This window comes from Sprattus sprattus (assembly GCF_963457725.1).
Source record: "Sprattus sprattus genome assembly, chromosome: 14".
Taxonomy (NCBI): Eukaryota; Metazoa; Chordata; class Actinopteri; order Clupeiformes; family Clupeidae; genus Sprattus; species Sprattus sprattus.
Genome location: NC_137912.1, coordinates 14128569 through 14135608, shown reverse-complemented (window position 1 = coordinate 14135608; position 7040 = coordinate 14128569). Strand labels below are relative to the sequence as shown.

The 7040-nt window shown below is 40.9% G+C and overlaps 1 pseudogene across 1 annotated transcript; it reads left to right on the top strand.

Moving 5' to 3' along the window:
- Positions 1–464: 464 nt before the first annotated feature.
- On the top strand, positions 465–6720 carry LOC308375521 (coiled-coil domain-containing protein 106-like; annotated as a pseudogene). The gene is made up of 2 exons: positions 465–520; positions 6187–6720. The product of its transcript is annotated as a coiled-coil domain-containing protein 106-like (transcript).
- Positions 6721–7040: the final 320 nt, after the last annotated feature.

Sequence of the window (7040 nt, the reverse complement as noted above, 5' to 3'; positions counted from 1 at the left end):
TTTTCCCCTTAAACATATAGGAGAAAAACTCCCGCCATCTTTGTGGTTGGTTCTTGATGAATATGTCATTTGACAGTTGGAGGTCTTGCGGTTCACAGAAGCTCTTATGTAGTCCAAAGCTGTATTCCTTCAACTCCTGCGCCAGCTCAGTTGCCACCTGTCTGACAGGTGAATCTCTCACGCTACAAATCCATGACAGCGATGCGACTCGCTTTCATCGCTTAGAGTGGGCGTGTACTGTCGACCAAACGATGCCACAGTCCTACAATTTTCAAACCGTAAAAAAAAAACCCAACCAATCTCATTGGCCGCTGCCGGGAAAAATCGCTCCTCATTTGCACAAGTTTCAAGTACATGTTCGAACTTTATCGGTCGCGTCACCCCAAACGGTGGTCTACGTCACAATGGACAGGCTCCTGTTGAAATGCATGGGGTTTAGAAATTGCGTCGCTCAGAACGGTGTCATGAATTCGCACCGTAAGGGACTCTACCAAGACCTCTGGAGAACTGTTGGTGGAAGGTACCATCTGAGATGCTTGTTTGTTTCCTGGGTATGTAAAGCAGACATCGTCTCCATACAGGTCAATGATTAGCTGCTTTGCAGCTCGGTTTGACTCTCTGAAAGTCGCCAGGTGTCGCTACATGACGTAATCAACTAATTTGCATAATATGCAAATAAGCTGCGCATGAAGACAATACGCAATCGGTATCACTAATATTTTGCTGTTATTTAGTCAGACTGGCCGTGCAGGGGCTGTGTGAGTGGAGAGGAGACCATGACAGCCCTCGCTGTTCTCAGCTCTCGTGAGATCCGTTGTAACGTGAACTGCAGAGCAGGATATGTGAGATGCTTTTTCAGTGCTTTGTCAACACAATAATCCACCAAATGACAAAAAAAAAGTCTATAGATTTGTCGCTAGTCGCTAATAGTCGCCAGATATAGAGACGAAGTCGCTAAGTTGGCAACACTGTGATGGAAGTCAGACTGTATGATGTTTTGCTCAAATCAAGCCCAAGAGCCAAAAATCTAGCCTTCAATGAGTTGTCCGCAGCTGTTATTGAATCCTCCTTTTCAAGATTTTTTCAGAATGTCCTCAATTTTGGCATTATACCTATTAAAATACTCTTTACGGCAAGGGTCATGATATTGGATATCAGCCGCAAAAAAACATCATCTACCTCGCACATTACCACTGTTTGGGTGTACACATGGTCCTTGAACAACATGGCCGCATTTAGTCATTTCTGGGCCATCGGTTTTTCTTCTGTGAATAACTGTTTTGCAATCTGAACCACAAAAGATACATACATACGTAGTTGCACTGGTCTTAAATCTTCCGCTTCGACACTCAGTTGGATCATTAATAGGTCTCTGCTTGTTCTAATGGCTGGGTTGTGTGATCAGCCTTAGCCATATCCCTTTGAAAAGTTCTGTAGCAGGATTTGGTGTGGTATTTTATGATATCTTGCTCTTGCACTGTCAGTTGAAGAACCCTAGCAGTTCGAGTATCACAGATCTTAGTTTGTTTGGCAAGCGAAACAATAACACCCCTGCCAATTTCACCACTAGAGAGGTACTCAGATTGCTTATTTTTCTGACATAGGATGCACTCGTCTTATTTGATTGGTTTAGGTGAAGCACAAGGAGCTGTGAGAGGAACTTCATCCTGAAAATAAACAATTATATACTGTTAGGTTGCTCAAAAAAGCTAGATTCTTTTTTTCTACCATAAAATATTTCCCACTTCAATCAAAAGTTGTATTACACATGGCATGTCACTTTTCTATTTTATAAAACCCCAAAATAAAATAAATGAATTAAAGCTTATCTTACCATGTTTCCCGCTGTAGCCCAGTCCAATTTAGTAGTATCTATGTGACAAGAGTTGTTCTCTCACTCTCCAGATCTTTTGGAATTTTGTAAAATAAGGTTTTAAATATGAGTAATTGGTACGTACCAACATATCTGTTCTTTGTGAGGGATAACTTCATGATATGAAGACACTGAAACTTCATGAACTTGACTGAGACTATTTGATCACAAGTTGTGATTTACTGGTGATGACATTTTCCCCATTTTGCAAAAAAAAAAAAAAAACACTGTCAGCTAGCTAGGTAACTAGCTGCAGCTAGCTAGCTACACTACACACCACATTAAGTATAAAACTGATACAAATTCATTATTATTATTTAAACACATCAAAATTACAACTAATATGATAATGACACACTATAAGTTTTCATGCCAACACAGAGAAAAAAAAGGGTAGATTTCCTTACTTTTCTTGATCTCACAAGTCATCTTGCTTGACAGCCATGTGCTCTGCTATGACCTCAGGTCACTATGGCTGCCAAGTAAACTTTTGTTGAAAAAAAAGTTGGAGGTGATGACAGCAATATTAAGAACAGCTAGGAAATGTAAGCTTTTAAAGTTGAGGTTAATTAATAACTGGCCATTCCTGTATGTTGCTAGTTGTATGTAATAGGTAATTGTTGTAACTTTTTTTTGCCATTTTATTTATATCAAATCAAAATGCTTACACTGTTCTTCAACCTCATAATCATGGTCATTGTGAACAATGTGATCACCTCAGTAAATATGTAGCTTCAAGGGTTTATGTATGCATATATAATGATATCGCCTCATTTGCATATTGTAATATAATTTTTTAGACAAAGTGTAATACAAAAAGTATTTCTATTAAATTGAAGATTAAGCCGGTAGAAAATGATGAGGATATCTATAAAGAAAAAAAAGTCCCATTCACCTGTAGTTTAATAAAAGTGTCACCTATAGTGGTCATTTTCAGGACTTTCGTCCCGGATAGAGATTTTGGCACACATCACACGTTGTTCAGTGGGGTAATATTAGTCTATAACAGTTGAGATATTCTCCGCTAAATGAAGGGCATACAAATCTTCCCCAGGACCTGTACTAGATGCCTTTTTGTCTCCCAACTATAAAAAGTTGCATCTGAGAGAGCGGAGGAATCCGTGTATCATTCGTTCATTTGTTTTTCCGATTTAGACGAGAATTGAAAAAATGAAAACAACGTTTGATTTCTCGTTTTTCCCTTTTCAAAACCAAAACCAGAAATCCGATTACGGTTCGTTTTCTCGTTTTTTCCATTCTGCACACCCAAACGGAAAATGGAAAATGAAACATTTGAATAACAAATCCACGCTACTTTTTTTGTGGGATCCCCGCGCACCACCGGCCCGTCTCACCCGCTCTGTCGGGGAGCTGGAGCAAGAGCGCGCGCGATAGGACCCGAAAGATGGTGAACTATGCCTGGGCAGGGCGAAGCCAGAGGAAACTCTGGTGGAGGCCCGTAGCGGTCCTGACGTGCAAATCGGTCGTCCGACCTGGGTGGGCCTAGAAGCTCGTAGAGAGTCCGTTGATGGTGCATCTTTCTCGGCAACATATTTTTGACATCCCGGTGCCTGTGGAGGTTGAAAATAAGGGCCTAGAAGCTCGTAGAGAGTCCGCTAAAGGTGCACTGTCCTCGGACACATTATGTTCACATCCTGGTGCCTGTGGAGGATGGAACCAGGGGTGTAGCTGCTCAGGGCCAGTCCGCTGATGGTGTACTATTCTCGGACACCTGTTGCTCTCATCCTGGTCCCTCTGGAGGATGGAACCAGGGGTGTAGCTGCTCAGGGCCAGTCCGCTGATGGTGTGCTATTCTCGGACATCTGTTCCCATGGTTAACCAGTTTGGACTTTTATATGGAATATTTTCAACTTTTTTTTCTCACCAGAATTTGTTATTCGAATGTTTCATTTTCCATTTTCCGTTTGGTGGTGCAGAATGGAAAAAACGAGAAAACGAACCGTAATCGGATTTCTGGTTTTGGTTTTGAAAAGGGAAAAACGAGAAATCAAACGATGTTTTCATTTTTTCAATTCTCGTCTAAATCGGAAAAACAAATGAACGAATGATACACGGATTCGGAGGGCATGATTGTGATACACTGGAGCATAGAGCGAGGTACCAGGTAACTTGCAGCACTTCTTATTTTGCTGCCATATTTTCATTCATATCATGCTCCGAATTTCCAAGGGTAACCCTCAGCCAGGCTGGGTAGATGAAGCCAACCCCTCCAAGGGCGTAGGTTTGGTCTCAGCATTGGTAGGGACACTGCCTGGCAGACATGTTACTTTGGTTACAATTGTGAGTTATTCACAAGTGTTCTTCTTCCAGCGAGAAGGCAAATTCATTTCGATAAAACTTAAAGGTACAATATGCAACAATTATGCTTCAGGATTAGGGTTAGGATAAGCAGTTTAACCTTAAAATAACAGCTTAAAAAAAATAGGTACAATGACTTTTAATATTGAGAATTGCGTCCGTGCCAATGGCATAGCAGGGTCGATGGGCATATAACTGCGTTCTGTAGTTTTGCCTGCCGATGCCCGCCGACCTGACTTTGATTACCTTCTGCCGATCTAGTTAGTAGCTTATTTGCCGTCTTGCTTAGTCTTGTGTTGCAAATGATTGATGTTTGACTGTGTAAGGACAGTCGTTGAGTAATTAGTTTGTCATAATGTCAAAGTCAGCACATTTCAAGAGATTTCGTTAGTTTTAGCTGCTAGCATACCTTTAGCGAATAGCTATTAATCCTTAATGCACCTTTAAATTATGTTTAACTTTTAAATACCATGTAATACCATACAACCTAAAGTTAAAGTTCTGTTTACTTGGCCACGGGTTTCTATTTCCTCACGTAGATCAGATGAGTGGCAATGCAGTTCGTGATGGGAGTTGACTAGCTCCTACACTGATACTAACCAGTTGCCTTAACAACTGCAGCAGTAACCTACAGCAGCTTGTGCTAGTTAGCTAGCTACTACACGAACTTGTTTAGTCAAGAGCTTTTTTTTTTCGTTTTCTAGTGGCAAGTCTTCTACAGCACACACAATACAAAACCAGCACTACATCACGGTCTCAGTTAAAGCAGCACGACGGATCAATAGCTATTCGTTAACGGTATGCTAGCAGCTAAAACTAAATCTCTTCAAAATGTGCTGACTTTGACATTATGACAAACTAGTTACTCAACGACTGTCCTTACACAGTCAAACATCAAGCAAGTGCAACACACGACAAAGCAAGACGGCAAAATTAGCTACTAGTTCAGCAGAAAGTAAACAAGTCAGGCTGCCAGGCTGCGGCAGGCAAAACTACAGAACGCAGTTATATGCCTATGGACCCTGGTATGGCAATGGCACGGAGGCGATTCTCCATGTTAAAAGTCATTGTAGCGCCCCAATTTTTTTTAAGCTGTTATTTTAAGGTTAGACTGCTTATCCCTAACCCTGAAGTATAATTGTTGCATAATGGGGCTTTAATGATGCAACTAGGGGTTTTCTACGAGCAGGCAATGCAGCTCTTGTTGGGAGTTGATTAGCATAACAACTGTAGTAGTACCTCACGACAGCTAGCAGCTAGTGCTAGTTAGCTAGCTGCTACAAGAACTTGCTTAGTCAACTGCTTATTCAAGTGTAATATCAAACAAAAACAACAAGCCAGATTGAAAGAGTAAATGTGTACAAGACAGATAAACCAACACATTTTGATGGACGAAAGCTCTCTTTATTATTTGTAATGTGCTTGTTATTAGGTCTGTTGTCCTTTTGAACCCTTCTATCCAACTCTCCTCGTATTTCCTCATATATTTTATCTTTACTCACTGACTTTTCCATTTTGTTTTGCATTTCTGTTGATGGCTAAATTGCTATCGAGGTATTTATTTAATCCATGGTCCACTACTGGATCGATTTCCCATTTTCTTCACCTCGCACGCTCTGGATTTTTTAGCGTTTAATAAAAAGTTTTGTTTGACACCCAGTGTTTAGGAATGAGGCCTGCTTCAATCCAAATATCTGTGCTATGTTCCGTTTCTATACCTCCATGAGTATACTTATACGCAGTACACACTTATTGGTACGCTTATTCTCAGCAGGTGAGTGTTGTTCCAAATCTAATACTCCATAGTGGTGGTTGAATCTGAGTCAATCAGATTCAAAGATCCGAATCCTTACCTTCACCCATGAGTCATGAGTCCGTGGTCTCAATTAACCCGAATCTTTCGGTTAGTCTATATGCAACATTAGTCTATATGTTTTGTATACTGTATTGCAATAAATACACTTTGGAAGCCAGACTTTTTCACGGACCCCCAGGCAAGGTGTCGCGGAACAACTGGCATCAGCTCTTAAAAAAGAGGAACTCAGAGCGACTAGTACTGCCGGTTCCAGCAGTGTCTCTACACTTGACTCATCTTCTGAGATGAGTCCTGACAACTTATGCTGATCCTCAGAGGACAAGAAATGAAAGAAGAAGGGGAAAGGGAGAAAGAGGGCATCAAAGAAGTCTAAAATGAAATCAAAAACACTGCAAGGGGCCCGGAAGCCAGAGCAGGTTTAGGCCCGGTACAAGAAAATTCTCCAATACTACAGGAGGCTGGGAACCATGCCGGGGGCATTTAGGTCGGTGTTGACTAAAAAAATACAGTGGTGGTCAATGCGCCAATTGCAGAGCTTTCCATTGCTGCGCCAGAGCAGTACAAAGAAGTTTTACAAATGTACACCCATTTCACAAAATTGAGTGAATTTGCGGCACACTTTGCATCTACACTTGTAGGCGATGAAGAGATTGTTGAGGCAGTGAACAAGTTAAAAGCCAGTGGTAAGCTGCTATCATTGAAGAAGAAGTGATAGGCCATATGTGTGCATTTTGAATTATGCTTTACATTTTCTATTTTCCCATGAAGCATTTTTTGTATTGTTTGTTCAATACCATTGATCATAGTTAAGTCTCAGTGACTTTTTGCCCCTGTGGTGTGTGTTCTTTGTCACTGTTTAAAAAAATTGTGTTGAAAAGAAGAATTAATTTATGGAAAAGGTCTTTGTATCTCCTGGAAAATAAGTTGTCAGAGCATAGACACCTACTTTTGGCTGCTTTTCCCAATTCCAGGCTTTGTCCGAAACACCACTATATAGGCTGCGTCTGAATGAGCTTAAAATGCTGTCTTAGA